Source organism: Scatophagus argus, chromosome 1 (assembly GCF_020382885.2).
Source record: "Scatophagus argus isolate fScaArg1 chromosome 1, fScaArg1.pri, whole genome shotgun sequence".
Lineage (NCBI taxonomy): Eukaryota > Metazoa > Chordata > Actinopteri > Scatophagidae > Scatophagus > Scatophagus argus.
Genome location: NC_058493.1, coordinates 12,005,743 through 12,028,933, shown reverse-complemented (window position 1 = coordinate 12,028,933; position 23,191 = coordinate 12,005,743). Strand labels below are relative to the sequence as shown.

General features: G+C 39.6%; 1 protein-coding gene across 10 annotated transcripts in view; it reads right to left on the bottom strand.

Moving 5' to 3' along the window:
- The window catches only part of esrrga (estrogen-related receptor gamma a), a 142,089-nt gene extending 120,367 nt beyond the window's left edge, over positions 1-21,722 (bottom strand). The window contains exons 1-4 of one of the 10 annotated variants that reach the window (XM_046383590.1): positions 10,737-10,926; positions 10,100-10,133; positions 9,995-10,005; positions 9,676-9,916 (exon numbers count right to left, since the gene is read on the bottom strand). The gene's annotated coding sequence lies outside the window, so the exon portion shown is untranslated. Of the gene's footprint in view, positions 1-9,675; positions 9,917-9,994; positions 10,006-10,099; positions 10,134-10,736; positions 10,927-18,712; positions 18,766-21,193 lie in introns of those variants that run through there. The other 9 variants (XM_046383582.1, XM_046383600.1, XM_046383516.1 and 6 more) reach the window with 9 other exon arrangements.
- Between the last annotated feature and the right edge of the window lie 1,469 nt (positions 21,723-23,191).

The following is a 23,191-nucleotide window of genomic DNA, read 5'->3' as shown; positions in this document are numbered from 1 at the left end:
GAGAGAGAGAGTGTCGGGGTGTTGGGCTACTTGTATTTGCCTGTGGGTCACAGTAGGCCCATCTGTTGTAATCCAAACTGAATCAAATACACAGCTAGAAAAACTCTCCCGCAAACCTGACCTCACCATACCCCTTCGCTCGCTCTCTCTCTCACCCACATACAATGCATATATACAGTATATGTACGCTACTGTACACACAGGCTGTGTATGTACATGCTTTCCAAAGACTCTTAAAAGAGCAAATGGGATTATACAGTCAATGATATCTTAGCACATGAATGAAATGAATAAATTCAGAATAGGCCACGGTGTTGGTGGGAAAAAACATGTGAAAGTGAGACAGATCTATTGGAATATGGTACAAAATGGGGTACATGTACTTAAAATGTTAAGCATTTCAGATTTCAAGATTTAAAGCTAGAAAAACTCTCCTGCAAACCTGAACTCACCACACCCCTTTGCCCCTTTCTCATACACACACAATGCATATATATATTGTGTATTAAGGTTACTACCTTAATACACAACCTGAAACATAGCGGAGAAGCAGAAATACAAGAACCTTAAATTTGAACGAAGGTTCAGTACTTCATTAGTTAGTTCCACTACTGGAAAATCTAGGATTTTTTTTATTAAAATGACAGCTGTGGTTTTAGAGAAGACGACTGGCTTCCTATGGGTAAAAGCTTCTGTGAGAATAGATTTTATTCTTCTGTTTACCTTGGATGATCTACATGTGCTACAGTGCTGAGTCTAACTTGCTTTACAAGTTAAGACTCACATAAATGTATCAATTTTAGATGAAATACATTTTACTGCTTTATTCCTATAAAGTTTACATTTTTGCCTGCCTCTGAAGACGGCTATGAAAATGTCTTAACAGAGCCCATCCTCCTGAAATTGCTAGTATAGAGCATTGGATATATTGCACTATGAACTATTTCGGGTGACATGTCTTTCTGGGATTTTAAACAGCATTTTATTTTGACTGCAGGTTTTGCTAGGAAAAAATTTTAAATAAGAAATTTGGCTTTTATTGCTGCAAGAAGACAAAAGTCATAGTGACTGCTCTACACTGTTTGCAAAGACAACAGGCCAAGAGCAAAATGGGCAAGGTATAACTAGCTGTGTAAAAAGATATGACTGAGGGGGACGAGAAATAAACTACCTTCAGTTTAAGCACTTGTGGGTGGGAGATGTGTTTTAGTGAGAAGGGGCAGGCCTTTGCACGTTTTGATACTCTGACCCAGTCTCTACATTAAGATCTAAACTTACTTTGGATCATTGTTTAAACAATAAGCTGTAACCATTAAGGCAAGACCAAAAAAAAAAAAAACCTTTTTTTTTATTTGCTTCATTATATATTTCTCCTTTTCACTTCCTGTCTCACTTACTTACTTTCCTGCAACAGCAAAAGTAAATATTTCCTACTTTCTGTAAAGTTCAAACAAACATCTTAGCCAGAAGTGAGCAGGATGTAGAGATGAGATGAGACAAAGTGAAAAGAGATGAGGTATGTACTCTGTTTTCTGTCTGCGTTTATGCTCTCTATCCTGAGATAGGAAAAAAAATTATGAATATGCATAACGGAAAGCACTACACACAGGTGACATGCTTGACTTGTGTTACTGCAGTGAACAACTGCAGTAGATGTTTTCTCTCCCCTCTTCTTCTTTTAGGAACAAGGGAGTAGGGGAGAGAAGAAAAGTAATCTCATGGGAACACTTTTCTTTTTCACCCTGTGGATGAAAAACCAACACACTAATGAAGCAGGCACATGCAAAGACACACAAACCCATCTCACTTATACAAAGTCGACACAAGAAGATTCACATATACCCCCAACCACACACACGAAAGACAATCCACCACATAGAACTGTATGCAAACACTTTGTCTTTCAAAGTGTATTGCTGGAGAATATTCTGCTCTTCTTCCCAACTCATTTAGAGTTTGTTATATAACTGAAGGGCTGGATATGGAGAATACATACAATCAGACATTAAAGCAGAGATCCATTCTCAAGCAGGATTTTAATTTGTTGACCATATTATGTTGGGCAGTTCAGTCTAGATTTAGAGACATTAGAGACATGAGAGAACTGTTTCTCAAGTTAGAAGTCAGAAAACTGAAGCTCTAATCTTTACTGTCATAATATTTTACAAAAAGATAAGGCAGTCCATAAGCCATTTTGACTATTCATAACATTAACAAGAAAAATGATAATACCCAAGACCATTACTCAATCACGGCATCTCTTGATAAAAAGAATGATGAGACATTTGACATAAAATCCATTTTTCAGCTCTTCAGTGAGACAAGAACAAGTGCAAAAAAAGCCTGAGTATGATTTCAGCAGAAAGTGTGCTGAGAAAGCGAGGAAAGATGGAGCAGATAGTGTGGAAAACCAGTGGAAGTTTTACAAAGAAAGATACTCAATGAACAACTGAGAGAAAAACACACGCATCCAAAGGTTAATGTAGCATCGCCTTTTTGCTGTATAAGCTCCATACTGGAAAATTGGAATCCTGATTTAGCAACAACGTATCAACCATGAGTTGTGCCAATAAAGCCGTTGACAAGTAGCAGAGATGGGTGGGGCGTTGTATCTATACTTACAAACGTGAAATTTTGAAAAAAAAACCCAAAAACTTCTGTATGTGTGTGTGAGAGAGAGAAAGTCTCATTGGTTGAAGGGGTGTGAAACACAGAACATAAATTACAATATGATGATTTCTAAGTATAGCCTCTGTATATCCCCATATTGAGACACAAACATCTCATTATTTATCAGCTTATTTCATTGGGTCTTTAGCTCTTTTGCCGTTGTGACTCTATCCAGGATCAGTTTTGTGAAACTTGGTGCAAAGATGATTCATTAGATAACTGCTACCTTTTGAAGATACTTCAGTGCTAATGCATTAATCACTTTGCTCGAATGAAGTGCCTGTCTTGTCTGACTTTGGCTTTTGAAAACTACAAAACAAAACAAACAGCGACTTGAAACAGCATTTGATGGGACAAGTGAAGGAAGAGGAAAACAGTGCAGAAATAGGTGGCTGAACGGAGGAAAAAGAAACAGAACAGGAGGTGGTACAAAGGGGATTTAGCGAGAAGGATATGGAGGAGGGGGTGAGGGAAGATGAGGTAGGTGAGTGGGGTCAGACAGCGGGAAGAAGCTAATGTCTTTATTTCCTGGTGAGGTGGGACCTTGCATTTACCCTTGAGGTCAGTGGTCATGGACAGGGTCACTGGGGGTGCTCTGAAGGGGTGGGTATCTCAATACAGAGGAAGAGAGAAAATATCTATATAACAAAAAGAATGGGAGCGAAAAGGAGCCAGAGACTGAGTAATGGGAAAAAGAGAGGAAAAGAAAGAAGAGGGAGACCTAGTTTCAGTCAGGAGGGGAATGTGCAAAGGTGGAAAGGTTGAGACAGGTTGAGGAGGTGAGAGTACTCCAGGGAGAAGGAGGGGGACACACACAAACCCACACGTATACATGAAATAATTGTAGGTCTGGACTGGAGAGATGGTGAATGGGTCGTATTTGGAGGTGTGTGTACACCGCATGTTTGGGTTGCATTGGTCTGTATGTATGTGAGCTTTCAGAATGCAGCGAGTGTTGCTGTTTACGTGTGTGGGTGTGGATATCCTTGTCTCTAGAGGTCCCACCAACGCAGCAGATAAATACAAACTGATTCAATGTATGACTCTTTCTCTAGAGTATTGTTAGGAGTTTTCTGCTTGAACAACTTGATTTACTGCCTTTTCTTTTTTAATGTAAACTGCTTCTGTCAAATACGATACGATAGATATCCGTTCTTAATAAGTTCTCTGTGGCTTAATGCTTTTATTCAGACACTAACTGCATTACCAGCCATCACATGAATCAATTTTGACAATCATGGGAAGATAAAACAGACTGAATCTTTTTACTGTACTGTTACTACATTCAGTCCTTTTTAACTGCTTTACATTTAAGAATGTAAATGACATCAGTCAAACATTTTATGAACCAATAATGTAACATGCATTTTTTAGCATCATTATTTGATATCTATTTGTGGGAGTTACAACAATACTGGTGTGTGTGCATCTCTGTGTACGTGTACGTGTGTGTGTGTGTGTGTGTGTGTGTGTAAAGTATTCCCCTGGACCCTCATTTCTGTCAGTTTTGATGCTGACAGTGGGCTCTTCCAGCTTTAAACTTTAAAACTAGGACTCTCCACCGTAGATCTAGTTCAAACCTTGCATTTGCACACACTAAGACACAAAATATTATGCAAATGGAGACCTGCAGTATACATATACAGTGCTAGGCCCCACATGCATAAATAAGAACTTACACACGTATAGTATACACTGGTCACCATCAAAACAACAGTACAGTGGTACAGCCAGTGGTGTAGTAGTAACATAAAGCAGACTAAGGAGTCTACAAATGGTAGATGGTGACACTAACATACTTCATCCACCACGAAAACAGGCCATTGTTGGAGTCTGTATTAACGACCACAGAGGACTACATTTTACAAAAAATGAAATTTCCAACTTTTAAAAGCCAGCTTTCGAGTCTACAGAAGGTGAGTATTGTAACGCATGACATGAGTCTTGGGTGGAGTTTCTTGTAAATGCATTGTGATGCATAAAAAAGAAAGTTTCTGTCAATATAGATCAGTCTTTTTACTATTGTCACACATTAGCACACAAAAGCATTTTTTTTTTTTTAGAGGAACAGACTACAGTCGATCACTCCTCCTGCTGTTTCTACCATAGCTGTCTTTTCTTAACATCTGTCTGTCTGTGTGTGCACGATAGTGTATTTCTGCATTTATGTGCATGATGACATGTAAGTGAACTCGTAGGCTAATCCACAACTACTTGTTTTGGTATGTGTGTATTTGTATAGCTCTGTGGACAGAAACAACGGCGTAACTCGGTCAGTGATATGATTCATGAAAATGGCACGCTGGCTGGAGTCATACTGAGAGAGAACAGTCTGTTCTCCAAAAATACCTCATCTGACTAATACTATGGCAGAGGGGTGCGTGCACACACACACACACATTAACTGAGCAATCCAATACATGGTTTGTCTCTAAAATTGTAACATATTTGGAAATAAAGATGTGTACAGAAATTTTCTTTGCCTTTTAACTCAAATTTCTGTTTTATTTTCCAAGGAAATCCGACGGTTTAGCACTGACATGTGTATGACAGAATGTGACCCAGGACACTATAAATAACCACTCACAGCCTCAGTTCACTTTTAGATACTCTATTGCTGTCCAGTTCTAGTTATTCCTGTCGTACCTCTGGACGACTGTGATGCAGTAGGTTATAAATATGCTTTTACCTTTCTAAGCGACAATGGCACTATGAAAAACACAATCCGCTCATTCATGACCATCAGTCTGAACGTGGCCTGTATCCACCATAATTCATGTTCTTACAAAGCAGCAACTACTTGGGCTGAGCAAATATAAAAAGTACTTAACAGTTCATTTAACAGCCTTTTTTGACTGTACATCCTTGTTTTAATTAAAAACTGACACAATACATTTAACTTTTCCAACAACTTTTCATTGAGGAAAAAAAAACAGCAACTACAGAGAAGCACATTTCAGAGGTTCAGGTAACCTCTTTTCGCTGCAAATTGAAACTTTGAAATCTGAGACATCATAATTTCCAACAGTCTGTGGCTACTGCCCATTTCCAGAGTAACTGGATGACTGAGTGCAATTTGTGAACCATATTTAGTTTTAATTGACTTTTTCTTCTTTTCAGTCATGGTGTCATTTGTATTAAACAAGGACTCAGCAAGCTGCAAATATGGCTCTGGTCAAAGTTTTCCTTTGGACCCATATTTCTGTCTTGTTCTGGAGTTATTCTTGTTCCTGGTTTCCGTATTGGACATCTGTATGACAGAATATGATTCAGTCAGCTATAAATATGAATGGCCTTTCTGCTTGGCCAGCCACACGGATTAGCAACTCTTCCTGCTTTTCCACTAGGCCCAAAGCACACTGCAGCACTCTCTCTCTCTCTCTCTCTCTCAAACACACTCAAACAAATAACCCTCACACACTCATACTCACTAATGCTAACTACCACGCACACACAAATACTAAGAGAGAGAGATGCTGAGTGTGCGAACAGTGAGATGTACCTGACAATGATCTTTCTGAAGCATAATAAAAAAAATCCACTATGACTCACTTTCTCTATTCTCTGGCTCGTCTCTTTAGTTCTCATTTTGTTTATCTCTCTAAAGCTATTTTGTTCTAGACTGAGAGGGGACTAGACAAACAAACAGCCAGACAAACTTTGCCAGTGCAAAAAAGTGGCACAAAACACAAGTTGGTTTTGTTGGCAAAGGGTCCAAGTCTGCTGCTTGATAAAAGGACACAGCAGCAAGAGGAAGAGGGGGGAAAAACTGTGCACGATAGCTGCTTTCATGTTACAAGTAGGACCGGGTTGATTTCTTTTATGCACCAGATAAACGCCTGAACACAGCTGTCCTGAAGAAAATAAAGTCCTCATACACAGACAGAATTGTTGTACTCTGTATAGTAATCCACCTTATAAATGTCCATCATCCTGAAAGCTACCATACTGTTGTAACCATTTTATTTTTACACGTTCCTGATGATATTTACTGAGCTATACATGAACTGAAAGTCACTTATATTTTCATGAGTAGCTTCTCATTGGGAAAAAATGCAAGACTGGGTGAAGCTTGTGATTGTACACAATACTACATTATAATTTGGTCCTACAATATGATCATAGCTGGGAATCTACCTCACTGTCTTTGTTTGTTTGTAAACAGGACTCACTTCTATTCTCCTCTTCCTGTTTCCATTCCAACCCTGACACCCAAAGCTCATAAGAAGACAAAATTATCTACAACTACATGGGGCTTACATCACGATCACATATGGAAACAGCTGTTTGTGTTGTGTAAAACTTAATGGAAAAAGGCCTAATCCTTGTTCCTATCACCACAGTGTCTCAAGTCTACATCCCATGTAGAGTTAGAGCAGATAAAAAAGGCAGATGCTCCTTACATGTCCTTCAGTATACCCCAAGATGGCTCTGTAATAATATTGTAAAACACTGTTAAAAGCTGAGTGAAATTTTACATCATGATAATTGAAATATACAGTTAACAATCCAGAAAACAGAAAATTCCTACAGTTTTGAACAAAATGTTTGAAATACAACACCTTTCTGCAGTCTGAAGCATTATTATTAAACTTTCAACATTATTCAAGATCATAATTTAATGGCAGATTGACCATTGATAATTGTCATTCAAGCTTGCTGACCTCTATTAATTAATTCCCATTCCACCCATTTATGTTCTATGTCGGCTCTGCACTGGACACTAATAGTACATGTTAATACATGTGATTGGTGGGTATGATCTGGTTTCAATGAAAATACTATGACTGGTACATGATATTCATCAAAGTAGAAAAGTCAGAGCGACCATCGGTGCCTTGGATTACCATTGCCACACACACAGAACATACACCAGACAGCCACTTTGGTCCTGTGACCAATGGACATTTAACAGGGAGTCTGACTGAATTAAGGGACTTGTGTCTTCTTATCACCAGATTGAAGGCACCGATGTATTTGTATTCACTGGTGTTATTAATAGCACCCAAGAGGCAACTAGACACCATAAAGGTGGGTGACAAACAGATCCTCAGGCTATTAATAGAAGGAGATGGAAAAAGTATGACCAACAAGCAGAGAGAGAGAGAGAGAGAGAGAGAGAGAGAAAATGAAAGAGGAAAATCCTGACACCAGCACTTAGGGTCAAGAACAAGATGGTGGTGGAGGGACAGAAAGTCACTAGAGTAATACGGTGTTATATGAAAATTGAGGTTGTGGCAAAAATCACAGTGACTGAACCGAAGGAAAGAGAACAAAAAAATGTGTAGTGCATGCCTAATAGCATATGAAAATATGTATACAGTGTGTCAAATGTTTTTATGGAGCAAATTTGCTGATGAATGCATTGAAAGTTATTACTGCTGTGATGGGTCACTGAACTCATCCTAAAATGCCAAGGACTTATCACTTGTGTATCTGTAGGTTTCTTTTGAGCCTGTGACAAAAGAATCAATTAACAAAATTCTCAAATCAACAGTACAGCATGTGTGGTGAAAAACGTCCAAATGTTCATATGTTCTAAATGCAATGTATTGATGGTGAGGAGACACACCCAGGCTGTTGAAATGTCCAGTCACAAATTCATCTCATTTCTCATGGCCTCACACTCACTGTTGTTGCTATGACAGGTTTAATGCTCTTGTCAGTTTTGCTTCAGTTTCAAATGGATGTTATGGGCAGAGTGCATACGCATTTTTTGTAGATACTGCAATAATATTGTCACTGTGAATTTATCTGACTACAATCATTGTGTAGTGAACATCTGATATTACAGCAACCCTAGTCAAAGGTGAAGGCTCTGAATAGCACCAAACATCCTTTAACAATGAACTGCAACATGCCCAGTCACTATGAGAACGTCCAAATAACAGTGCCAGCTAAATGTCAAAATGCCATTTGAAACTTGTTTTGTTAGCTTTGGCAATCATCCCAGCTGGTGATCACACTTAAACAACAAAATATTTGCCACTTGCTTGAAAATTAAGACAAACATTTAAGTACCTACACAAGTTGTATGTCGCAAACTTTTCTTTTCCAGTACTGTAAAATGCTGTACAAACAGCCTAATTTGGGTTATTTTCAGCTACAATTCTGGGTAAATATTGGACTACACAACACAATGCTGGATTAGTTTAACCCAGCAAAAGATGGGATGACTAGTCAATCCAAATGCTGGTTCACATTAACTATATGCATGGTTAATTCTAACACATAATTTGGTTGAATATTATTTCTAAAACATTGGCTTACATGGACTGGAATTTTTGCTTCTTCATAATAAATAGGTTATTGTTTTCATGTTTCATTATAAAATCTGTTAATAAAAATCAAATTATTACAAATTATAAAAAACTATTTCAAAAGAGTGTACCTATCTAGTGCCAGTTAAATTACTTGGATATACTGGTCTACTACAAAATATAGCCACATTAATGCTTTTCTGTATTTGCACACCGTTACGTCTTGCCTTATGAAGCTGTAACTTTAAACAGTATCAATTTATACATATCCCATCAGCTCAACCTCAGCTAACTGCACATATCACTCAATAAAAACAGATACACTATAATAGGGTATATTTGCCCTTAAAACAAACGAAAACAAAAAAACATTAACCTGATATTCTACTTATTTTATTCAAAACAACACTGCAAACCAAAAAAAAATTTCCAACATTGAAAATTGCACATATTTCTCATTTCTTTGGCTTGTGCTACTTTCTTCTGTTTATGAGTTAAGCCATTCTTCTGGGCACTGTTATGGGATTTTTTTTCTGTTAGGAATTGTCTTTTTTTCCCCTGCCTGTGTAGATCTATAAACATATGTATCAAGGCAGTTCCTGGCCACATTCACACAAAGGGGCACCAGGCATAGCTTGCACCAGAATGGAGTATTTGTATTACAGATTATGCGCTATATGTGTCCTACAGTTTCTTTTTTGAACTGGTCCTGTGGTGAAAGACTGCAACAGGCGTGTGACTGTACCTCTCCTCTGAAGAAAAGGGGTGCTCCCATGAACTAATCCTGGGTTGTGATGAGCCTGGTGAGGTCTTTTGACAGTTCACTGGATGATAGGGGGGTGGCCATCCTCCCCTACTCTGTGCTCTTTGGTAAGATGATGGAGGTTGTGTCTGGTCAGAGACGGTGGGGACAAGGAGAGTCCTCTTCTTCTTCCCCCTCTCCTCTTGGGACAGTTGTAGGCTGTAGTTGAAGCTCGGATGGGAGTCTGAGGAGGACGGGATATTTGTGATTAGTCATGGGAAGATTGCCTTCCTCTTCTCCTCCTTCCACTCTGGTGGCCTACCTCATCAGCTTCTACAATGAATGAAACAGAAAACACAAACACAGAACACACGGGGAAAAAAACAAAGGACAACATAAAAGAGAGTACATCAGTGCCACATATCACCTGGTATGAGAAATGACACATCTTAAGTTTGTATCTGAAAAGAAAAAAATAAAGAAATTACTAAGTTGTACTCCTCTGACAAAACTGTCTGTTAAGATGGAGCACATAATCCATCTGAAACAAAAGCTCAGAGAGCTATTCATTACAAAAATAAAATAACCATTTACATGACTTTTATGATAAATCTCTAGATCTGCTGGTCGTTTTAAACAAATCAAAGTGTCTTGTAAGCTGGTGCCATGCTGGTTCATTTCAACCACCCGAGTATTACTTTTGTCTGAATGAATTATTTATACAATGAAACTGATTAATTATCCTGAGTCACACGCGAACTTATTCAGGCGTCCTGGTCAGCTGGTAAATATAGTAGTTAGCCTGTTAGCAAGACTGGCATCATGTATTGTGACAAAGCAGCGTTTAGCAACACTTCCACTTCCTCTACGAGTATAATGGAGGTCTGCTGTTGAATAAAACCATCATGATTGCTAACGCTAGCTACTTTGAATGCTAACTATCACGCTAGCGGCAACATTAGGTGGGGTGAGGCTCCGTCAGGCTATAACGTTACAACCCAGAGACTCTCACACCGGGTTTTGAGTTTGCTTCTCGTTTTAACTTTAACACAGTTAGCAACCACCTGTAACAACTGAACACAACAGGCAAACCGCTGGTAGAAGCCCTACTTCCAATTTTCGCATCGGTCCTAATAACGCTACGTAAATGCGCCACTGGGTACACATTTCCCAAACCCAACCATTAGTTGGTGCAACAGCACCAACTAATGGCGTTGTTTTTAATTACTACCATTTTTTAGATAATTAACATGAACTACGTTTCATACTAACTTAAATGAAACGAGCAACTGATTCGCCCTGACGTTAATGTGGCAGTCCAAACTGATTACCCGGTGTAATTTTGGTATTAAGCAAACATAAACTACAAAATCACAATGGAATTTAACGCTAAGGGAAAAAAATTAACACTTTTATCACGGGCTTTCTTAGAAATGTGATTGCATTTGGGGTTTTTATTTGCAGAATTCCATGTGAAGTCTCCAGCTTCATGTCCAGAATCCTGATTTAAATAACATCTGAGGCAAAAACAAAACCACCAGATTTGAGAGAGAAATTAAATTGCCCTTATGGTGCGGTACTCAAGTTTCTTCTTAGCAGAAGTATTTAACTTTGGTAGGTGCAAAAGTGTAGACATACCTTTTCTATTACTTTAAATTCACAAACATGTCCCATGTTCTTCATGGGAGCGTAATAGAAGAATCGCGGTCCTGTCAACAGATGTGTTGTTAGGGTGAATTGTAATGATTCTTGTGCTTCGGCTTTGCAATAAGTTATTATAGTTTACAGGGGTATTTAAATACTGTAGAGCTGCTCATGTTATGGATTGTGTGTGAGAAAAAGGTTGTTAAGTGTTGATTTCAGTTTGGCTGTAGGTAGCTCTGGAAATTATTTTCACACAGAGGGTGGTAACTGTCACTTCTCACTCTAGACAGAAGAGTCTGTGAATCAGTTTCAAAGAGACAAACAGCTGAAAGTAGAGCCTAATGCACACACATCTCTGACTATGAGGGGTTGGACAGTTCGCTGTACTCTTTCTTATTGTTCCTCTTTTCATCAAAAGGCAGGTGATCTGGTGAATGAGAGAGAGGGAGGTGAGGAGGGCTGTATCAAACCAGTTTGAGCTGTGAAGCACTCACATCCCATCCCATTACTACTGGCCATCCTGTGACCTCTGACCTGTGCACTTTATGCTTACATTAGCTGGATCTAGTTTACTTACTCAGAAGCTGAAGAGGCAAGAGTCAGCTCTGCTGGAAGTACACTGTCACACCCACCAAGATGGAGCATTCTTTGTCATGGCTGCTTCTAAATGATTAACTGCTGATAATAAGTGTACTTGCATGGACAAAGTGCTTAATCATTATTCAGTAAACATTCTTATACTTTGATTGTCACTGTGTTAAGACATATGAGTTCAGCCAAGATAAAGAACTGTTTATTATAGTTACTGAGGTTTAAAGGGTGTCAGTGAACATATAGGTTTAGAAGCTGCTTCCTCTCAGTCATTTTCAGCTTCAAATGACAGCGATTTGTGTGAGATAGTGTGCCTGCAACTGGCAGAGAGTAAGGGGAGGAATGTTTGTTATTCTGCTAGTTTGGGGAGCAAGAGTTAGTCCGTGTATCCTAAGATAACAATTTTATTATTTTGGCTATGGCCCACAATAGTCTGGTTACAGTTCACTAATAAATCGCCAATGAAAAAAATAAACACTTTTATCACGGGCTCCGCAGAGTACCCCTCATATTAAGTTTCGCTCCTTTTGGTCACGGTCATGTAGGTCCATCTGCCCTACAGGAATGTATATTCCACTAGAAAAACAAGGTCACCTTTGTCTAACTCTATAGATGTTGCCAATCACCATCCTGGGGAAAAATAAAAGAAAATAAACTTCAGTGGAGGCCCATTACATGACTGGGCATGTCCCCTGTGTGGTACCAACGTTTGCAGGGATACACACAATAGCAATTTCTGCCAGGCAAGGCACTGCTCTTCATACAGAATAGAAAGGCTTTCATTTTCTGGATACTTTTACATTTTTGCTGCTACATAGTTCAGTACTCTAGAATAAAAGTATTCAGTAGGCAGCACAGACGGTGAGTGAAACAGCGAGAGAATTAGAGAGTGAGCAAAAATAGAATGGAAAAGAGAAACGGGGAATGACAGAGTACAATAAAAAAGTGGATGGACCAAAACTTAAGGAATATTTTATACAGCTTGTGAACAGATTGATTTGACATTTTAAAATGCTGACATGAAGCGAGTGGAGGCACATGCTTCTGACAAATCACAAGGTGAAAAGGTGAATTGCAACATGGGATAGGTGTAGGCTCATGTGTAGCAGTGTAATATTATCACAGTAAGGTAATGGAAACTTTACTTTGATGATGCTCAAGTTAAGAACACATGATACACATAAAGTAAAACATAGAGAGACGGAGTTAAAAGCAAAACATGCACATGGACTTAAGAACACATAGGAATGTGAGACCTGAGTTTTCCTTGAACTAATCAGCTGGTGTGACCAAGTATCATATCATAAAAGCATAAAAATCATAATTCTGTGCTATGCTTTTGACAAGGGAGACAGAAGGAAGTATCTATTTGCGTTAAATCTATGAGAAACACCAGGCAGTGTCCCATCTATCTTTAGTAATTCCATGAATACAGTGCTGAGGGGCAAAACATGCTGTCCTCCTGCTAATGAAGCTTTCAGCCCTGCACCACAACCACACAATGACAGCTGGCAGGGGAGGGGCAGGAACTACATGCCATGAAATAAGAGGGGGTAAAAATTGATTAGCAATTTTCATTTGCGCTAAGCTAAACAAAAGAAGGCTGCTGCCCTACTCTGCATATCATCATGGGGTGGGAGAGGAGGAGGGTAGGTAGTGTTGATGGTGTTGGGGTGGGATGGGAAGTGATCTTTCAGAGCTCAAGGCATCTATTGTTTAGTTAGAGAGGATGTTGGTGTCGGGGAGCAAAGGGGGATTCAGGACAGGGAGACAAGAGCACTAGGAATGGGCAAAGAGTCACACGAGGAGAGACGAGAGGAAGGTTGAGGGCAAAGGAAAAGAAAAATGGAGAAAGTGAAGGAGAGGACTGAGAGAAGGGGAGTGGGACAAAGAAGCATGCAGGGGAGGAGGTAAAAGAGAGGGGTGGGAGAAGGGGAACAGGGACATGGAAGGAAACACTGAGGGACACAGTGATGGGAGACATGAAGGAGAGGGTTAAAAGAATTGCTTTAGGGATGAAAGAGATGAAAAAAGAGAAGACAGAGGGAAGGAGAAGGGTAAGGAAAATGGAGTAGTGAGTGATGCGGAGAGCCAAAAGAAAAAGGTGAAAGTAAAATGGCGAGGGGTTGAACAAAGACTTATTTATTTTCATTTAATTTATTTGACAGGAGAACATACATTAAACACTCCATTTGTGGCAAAAAGGTAATGGGGTGGGGGAGGTCTGAAAGAGTGCAGTGTCCAAGAGTTCAAGACCAATTCTGAAAATTAAAGTTGGACCAACGCTCTTTAAAAAACAAAAGCAAAGTGGCAGGGGGGAAAAAAACCACACCACCATCACTTTTAAGGTATTAAAGCCACTGTGCACAGAGGCTCTGACAATGGAGAAATTTGCCAGCCCTGAGGAAAAAAAACTGCTGTACGTCTGCAGTACTGTGGCCAAGCCATGTTGTTGTATGAGCAGTTTTCTTGAAGGGTTTTTTGGCATGACCAGGATCCATGATGGTTTTATTAACAGTGACACTAATGCACCCTTGTGTGTGTGTGTGTATACTTTCAGCAGGTTGTCATTAATTTTTAGTGACACACGCAGACAGACAGACAGACACACACACACAAACACATGCACGCACACAGAGTAATAAATGCAAAAAAGGCAAGAAAATAGCAGCTGGTAAGTGAATGAGAGGGGGAAAAAAATCAACAACTTTTAACCAAAACACTGTACACAACTCTAAATTTAATTTTCTGCAAGATTAAGCACAATAATGACTAGCTTTATAAAAACCCATAACTAATGGCTTCCAATGAGCCAATCTATAGGCATTGATCTGCTCAGTATCTCATAGACTTGCAGTGTAAAGCCGATAAATGAAGTATGGAAGAGGCAGAAAGAGAAAGACAAAAAGAAGGGTAGAGGGGTGCTATATGGGGAAAAAAATGAGAGCAGAAAAAGAGAGAGACCCAGGATTGGTTGGTGAAAGAGACAGACGGGTGCAGAAAAATGGGTGAGGATGAAGGAGATGGATAAGAGACAGAGAGGAGGAGAGAAAAATACAGAGAAAATGCAAAGAGAAGAGAAAGCAAACTGAGAAATCTATCTGTGTGAAAAAGACATTGTATTGTTTTAACATTTCTGTTGTTGGTTGGATAGCAAAGGTGTGTTGTCACCAAATGCATATCCAGGTGTAAGTGGGGACACCAACCAAACATAATACTGCAGAAAATTGCCATATGTCACTGTTCTTTAAGATTATAACAACTGTCATCTGTCAGTGTCTGCACTAATCCTGTAACAACAGCAGTGTTTTTGTGTGTAGTAAGCAGAAAGAAACAACTAAACAAGCAGTTAAAACATTTCACAATAAAATTCATCATTATATTTTTTTTAAGGTTATTAGGGCAATTAGCTATCTAGTGGTATTCTACATTGCTAATCCTACACTTGACAGCTTTTTAGAGGCTCACTGACTAAGAACTAAAGGTGGTGGCATGTGAGGAGAAGGAGGAGGAGGGAATGAAATGAAACAATCCTCTACTGAGAACGTACAGAAGCTTAAATCCGGAGAGGACTGCTTGCGTTAATCCCTATGGATTAAGCTTCTAAATACTCCTATTCAAGCCAATTAATTCATGCATATATCTGTCTCTAGCTCTTTTCATGTCATTTAAGATGATGGAGGGCGACTTCCTGGGAAATTGGGAGTAGGGTAGATATGTATCTATATTAATGCACACAGGGCTCTCTCCTCAGGACCATGCAGCTACATACATCTTGATGTAGACACACACACACACACTCATGCACATATACATTGAGAGTTTAAGGGGGGAATGATGGTGGGAGGGTGAGGATTGAGAGGGGCCTCGAAAAGTTGACTGACGTATTCTGACAGCTGAATACTAATCATGAGATCAACCTCTGGCTAAATCTACAGGATCTCACTGGGGCTTCTCGCTGGGAGAAGCATAAAAAGGATTAGCAGTAAATACAGAAGGCTTATAGAGAACAGAGAGACATCAGTGGACAGACTCAACAGCTCGAAACAAAAGGTTGAGACGAAGGAACTAAGGATGGATGGCAAGAGGAATCCAAGTGGACAGTGGACAAGTACATTAACCTGAAATTATGTAAATTATTAGCATGGTAGCATGTCCCAAAGACTGTAAAATAAACACAATCGTGCAAATACATTGGAAGGAAGAGGGGAGAAAAGAAATCAAAAATAAAAGAAAAAAAATAAAATTCTCAATATGTATAGTAGAGAGCAGAAGACCAAAAGCATTGTTGCAGCTTCATATTTTCAGTCGTGCTTTAAAATCATGAGGAGCACATGTACAAAAGGCTTGAAACTGCAACGATGTCTCTAAATAAATACTAAATACATTGCGCCCAAGAAGGATCAACTCCAAGCAGGTTGTCGAAACATGTTGCCGGCTGTATCCGACCTGTCATGACCACCTTCTTCCCCTCAAACAAGCCGTGTTGCGAGACTCAAGTGAGAAAGAGGTATGGGTTCTCAGTACTTTCTCAGGTGTCCTCATCTCTCAGTACTTTTGTAGCTTCTACCTGAACCCCTGTGGTTTGAAGTTTAGTTTCTCCACTGCGTCCTGTTTGTCCTATCAGATATCTGCTTTATTTTACTGTCTCATCATGATCTCTTTCAGCTGGAGGAGTTGTCTTAAGTTACTGCTGGGAAAACCCAAAATTTTCTGATTTTGCTGCTTCACAATGAAAGACTTCAGATAACACATTTACTGTGAAAAAATTATAGTATTAAAATTAAAGTAACATGAAATGAATGCGGCTTTACTTGCAGCTGTTTTTCAACAATAAAGGAAGAGAACAAACAAAAACGGCCACTGTGAGATGTCAGATGAGGAGCTGAGGCATGTTGTCAGTTAAAGACACACCTTGAAGAGGGGAATCCTGCTGTAATGTAGACTGAAATCCCTACCATGCTGGGTTGTTGTGCTGAGTCAAGCCAAGGCAGCGCATGTCTACAGAAAAATAACTAATAAAAAGATCAAGGTGAAAGAAAAAGAGAAAGAAAATGAAAATACCCATTTAATGCTCCACGTATTTGGCTACATGAATTAATTTCCTGTTAGCAGTGATGTCATGAATCATATGATGTTCCTAATGACATCACAGCGCCTGAAGTGGACTGCAGTCTGTGTTTCAGAAGACTCAAGTCTCTGGTTACCAGTCTGTGTATGTGCGTGTGTGTGTGTGTGTGTGTGTACAAGCAGGCTGGCAAACAGCAACCGCTGCATGGAGTATTAATAGGAACTCACATCAACCAGAAAGGCTTCCAGATAAATAGCTCAAATCAGGCTCGGGTCTCTGATCAGATTTCACCCAACCTAATCCAAGGCTCAAGAGTAATGATATACAGCAATCTGATTACTAAAAAGTAACTAAAGTAACTTCAAACTGACGGTAAAAATACAATTTTCTACATAATGTGCATGATGCTAAGATGGATGACACACAATGGATAAAACTGACAAGTAAAGCCCCCAGCTCAAAATGTATTAGTTTAAAGACTCAGCCGCAGCCCAACCACATAAAGTTACATACCCAAACAAACAGGCGAGATTAATAAAATGCATCATTGGCTTCCCACTGGCAGCAAATATTATTCTTGGTGGGAACAGCTGAGAGTTTGTTGACCAGTTCTTGAACCCACACCACCAACAGCTGCAGAATCAGCACCTGGGAGCCCTGGAGTGCAGCTCTGACAAATTTTGCATCACATAAAATTGAGCCGGGTGAGATTAGCTGGCTGTGCTCAGGGTCCATCTAGCCCTGACTCAATTATTTGTTTATCAACATGTAAATGACAGGTGAGTTTACTGTCTGGAGCTAACCAATGAATGGCTATAACAGCAGCTCATTTAGATCGGTATAACACCGACAAAAGGATTACATACACCTGCTTCTGATGTGTCTTTTTAATGGGAATTCCAGCACTGTGCATGTTTACTAACACAGCTGGTCAGTGCCCCCCTTCTCTGTGTGCCGCTACAGTGTCCAGGGCTGGCAGACTAGGACTACCAGCAGGTGGGCATCGGGAGTACAAAATAATTAAGTAACACATCAATAATCCCTGTGGGGGAATTTGCACTGTGCGCTGGACCCATGCTGGATATTTAGGAGCAGTTGGCAGTGCACATGTGGCAGTGCCCATGAACCAGCTTCTCTTCTGAGGTCAGTGACTGGAGTGTCACGCATTTCACAGGAAACCAATCCAAATGTGGAAAGAATATACAAATTCCACAAAAGAAAGGCCCCAGCTGACTGCTAGGTGTGAACCAATGTACTTATGTTGGACCACAGTGCTTAACTTCAAAATGCCTAACACAGTCAGGGACAAACAGATCAAAGCTAATATAAATGCTAATTAAAGATAATAAAAAAATAATTAGCATTATTTTCAACTAATGACAAAATGCCATTGCAATTTTCAGTTTTAACATCCTAATACGTAACACATAGGACAATAAAGATGAAATACTTTTATATGAATGTCCCTAATGTCCTTTTTTGAACAATAGAAATATGATTGTATCACATTTCTGAATAGAATGATTTCAATACACTGTTACATATAAAATATGAAAACTCGATAAAAAGGAAAGAATAGACAAACATTATTCATTGCTACTACAAGCTTGTAAAGTAATTTACCAATGGGATGTACTGTAGGCTGCCATCAAAGTATGGTAACTTGTTTCTATCTTGGTCATTTAACCAGAAAGCCAGCTTATAACTATGAGTTGATAGCACTGCTCCTCTTACCTGATGTTGTTCAACTCAGGTAACTGCTGTAAGGTGTGCTCAGTCCTCAGATACTGTAATAAGGTTAGACAAAAAAAATGACTGTAGGTGGGAAACTCTTGTCAGATTTGTACTTCAACAAGTGGAAAAGTAGGACACACCTGGCAGGACACAGTGCAAGACTGACCAGCAGCATTTCAAGAGTGTAGACCTTTTAAGAAGGTTCATACGAATGGAAACATCATTCTCTCTGTCTTTAAACCTTTGCATCTCTTGCTCTTGGTCCCAGGCTCTGTCACTCTGTATCCTCCCATTCTCTCTTTCTTTTAATGGTCACTCTGACTCTCTCTCGCTCTGATCTGACATCAGTGTCCCTGATTGGTCAACCGAGCTCGTGCACTAACCAGTGACACGCTTTAATTATTGAGCGGCTGACCTCAATTGGTTGGCAGGAACAGCCTAAAACACATTGCTACACACACAAACACACTCTGTACAGATACACACCAAATAATTTGCACACCATGCTCACACAATCTCACTACATACTGCACACTTACATGTTCACCCTAGGGACAGTTTCTAAAGTCTAAATATATATACAGCGGACAACATCATATCTGCCTGTTACTCCTCTTAGTTCATTGATGCCACAAGCCTTAATTGTGAAAAGAGTCTTGCTGGAAAAATATATGCCTTTTACCATGGACTGTGATACTTTGGAATATACATAAAAATATCAATTCAGTTAGACAGTGGGCTGAATTAACCTATTTACAGTATAAATTACCAATGGAGATTTAAGCGAGAGACTTTAGATAGGAATTTCCCACCATGTGAAACAGCCTATTTTGTACTCTTACTACAATGGTTATGGTGAAATGGCTTTTGTACCATTGTTCAAGAAAATGTGGAACATGAATGGAAAATAATCTAACTTATGTCATTTAAACATTCAATTTAGTGTTTCAAACATACATGCCTTCATGAGGGAATTGATTATAACTAATAGAGTGCACTATATTACATAATTTACTACTTGCTGTAATATTAAACGGGTGAAGGAAACTATAACAACAACACAGAAAGAAGAAATGTTCTTAATAATTTATGCAGGCAGATTGCAGCTTACAAGGGCTATTTATGTGTATGGTTATTAAAGCTCATTTGAAATATATATATGTATATATATATATATATATATATATATATATATATATATATATAGTCTCCTTTAAAGTTACATTGAGTAAAATATACAAAATAATACAACACAGATGGAAACATGAATCCCATGATATGCCTTTCATAACTTCTGCTGCAAGAAAGAGAAATGATATACATCCTTTGGTATGCTATCTATGCACTTAGTATGCTATAATTTAATTTCTAAATATATCCTGGAGAGTTTGATCTCTGTCACACTTGTCTCCCTACAAATGATCAAACACAGTCGATGATACCGGACATGTGATATCCAGATTGCTTAATAAGATATGATGTAACCAGGGCATTTTTAGATTAGACTGTGGCGGTATCCTAGAATGATACATACCTTTCCACTGGTTAAACTAAATCTGAGAGGAGAGACCACATGATGTCAGCCACTTGACCCCGATGCAAAAAAAATGGCACACTTCTTCAGTAATGACATTCATCTGGAGAACGCCTTCGGAAACATGAGTGACACGTTGGCTCTTATTATATTTTGTTGTGTGTAACCCAACTGGGCTCCATGGCATGCTGTGTGGCTTGTGGCCTGTGGTTAGTTACAAATAGTTCAATGGGTCACAACGCTTGGCTCTGATCCCAAGACCTTGCAGGCTTTGAATACACATTGTTGAGAAAAATAATACTAATACAGTAGTGTAGTTTTGGGCTGTGATGGACCTGAGATCAGAACACGTAGTTTAATGTCGACTCATTGTGGACTTTTTGTGCAGTGTTACAGGTGGTTTCAGTGCTGCTCGATGTACTGGTGAGAGAAAACGTAAGAGATATATTTAAAAAAATTAAGTTCTTTTAAATGATAACCCTCAAGAAGACCGGTTGAAATGTTTAGGTTTGCCGATTTCACAGCTAAATAAGACACATGTGCATGCTAGTTCACATTCACACACACACATACACACACCAAAAAACAAGCTCAGTCAAACAGAGCTCTCAACATGGAGCTTCATGCGTGCATGCATGTGTCTGAAGTTTGGCACTGTGTTTCTTTGGTCCATACGGCGTTTTGTATTTGCCATAATCCCCTGTCAGCAACACTTAGGCAGGCAGACAATAGCAGAGAAGATCAGCAGCCAAACCCCCTTCACTGTAAGCTTGGCAGGTCAGCGTGCAAGCAGCAGGTTACACTAACACACACACACACACACACACATAAGCAAACAGAACTGCTCATGTACACACACACACACACACACACACACACGGAGAATACACACAAACACACACACAGAGAATACACACATGTCCCGCTGAGATGCACGTTACTCACACCGTCTCCCAGCCCTCTTCAAAGAGTTGTGGTGCAGCTCTCAAGGACACGGCTGTCTGACATCTCCTCTCTTTCTCTCTCTCCTCTCACTCTGGCATACTCTCTCTGTCTCTCTCCCACTCTCTCATTTGCTTCTCGGTTGCAGGACGCTGCCACAACAGATACGAGCGTGTCGCTGCCTTTCTGCTCTCCTCTATGTGCCTCCCTTTCCCCCGTCTCCCCTTCTCTCTCCTCTCCTCTCTTCTCTCGGTCTGCAGCTGAGAGGCAGAGCTCATTCTCTAAGCCATGAAGCAGGGCTTCTGTCTTTTTCAAGTGCCGGGTAGTATGAGAATCAGGAAGCAAGAGAAAGAGGAAGGGAGGGAGAAAGAGGAGAGAAAGGAGTGCTGGGCGAACTGACCAAACTGATGTGCCACTCCAGGATGCCAGAGCTCTGCAGACAGTCAGCCACAGTTCTGATGTAGGAAAAAACAAACGTCTTTACTGTAAAGCAGCAGCAGGGCAAAAAAGAAACAGATGGACTGAAACAAAAATAATTTCAGAAAGAAAAATCACAGGATATGATCTGAGGGGGCGAAAGAGAAGAGAAGAGAAGAGAAGAGAAGAGAAGAGGGGAGAAGTGGAGATGAGGGTAGAAAACAGGAAGTCTAAGTATTCCCCAAAGCCTTGCTGTCTTTTCTGAAAAATGGTCCCTGCAGGCCCGAACCAGAAAGAGGCAACACAAACACCAAGAGCAGAAACAAACATCTATTTATGGAGGGGGTGGGGGGGGGTCCAGTTTCCCAACAACATTTGCTAGCAGCTTTTTTGACAATGTTACCAATTCAGCATTTTAAGAGTAACAACTAGAGGAGAGGAGAGGGGGAACTGAGTGACGTGAGTTTTACAGTTTTAAACCACCACATGGACCAATGCAGAGCAGTGATCATTAATGTTCACACATGGCTCATCACATTCTATGAATTAGAACAACTTGAGACTGTGTCACGTTCCATTAATTATTTTGAATACATTCCAGAAGTAGGTCAGTACACACTAGTTTATGTCCTGGCAATCCTCCTCTCACCTCAGCTTTTGTTGTGAATCTATGAGTTTACAAGATAATATTGTTCAGTATGTGTTTGTGTTTTTATTTCTCATGTTTAAACAACAACAGCCACAATAATAATAATAATAATAATAATAATATAAATAATAGAAGTAATAAGTGTAGTGCTGTGTATGATGTATGCTATGCTCCATAAAGCAACTAAATTATCTACTTTAAAACTTTTTTAGAAGTAGTGGAGCAGTGTAGCCCAACATATCATAACAATTTCAGCAATAAATAAGGGGAGTTTCGCAGTGAGCAACGTGCTCTTTCTGAGGGACAGGCAAGCGCTGCATTTCAGATTTATCCTGCTGGTCCAGGGGATTGAACCTACAACCTAACTGCTTGCGTCTGTAACTTTCAGGCCAGTGGTTTTCAAAGTGGGCTCTTTTCTTAACGAAACACACAAAAGCAAAATTTATACCAGCTGGTCCATGGTGTGATTTGTATCAATTTAGTAGTCCATGGGATAAAAAAGTTTGGAACCACTGCATTTTTTCATGGCCTATGTGAAAGGCAAAGTATGTAGTTTCTGCTATAGAAATCTCTCAGAAATGAAACAAAAGATCTAAATGTGGGATCATGGGAGTTGTTGTCTTTGTCATTAGACAACAACCATTGCCATGAGGATCTGTCTGATGTGACTAGGGCAAAAATATTCACAGAACAGGTAATGATTTACAGTTTTATCCACAATGCATGCAATTTGATGCAAGAAAAGCAGGGCAACGATGAAAGAACTGTGATGAGGATGAGGATGAAGAAAGTGCCAAATGCCAAAGGAAAGGAGATGAGAAGCAGAAAATGCGGGAACACAGCACAGAAAAGGTGATAGAAAGGATGAGGACATGAAGGAAGATGATAAAAGCAGGGACAGAGAGGAGGAGAAAAGGAAAGAGGGTGGAGGGCAAGG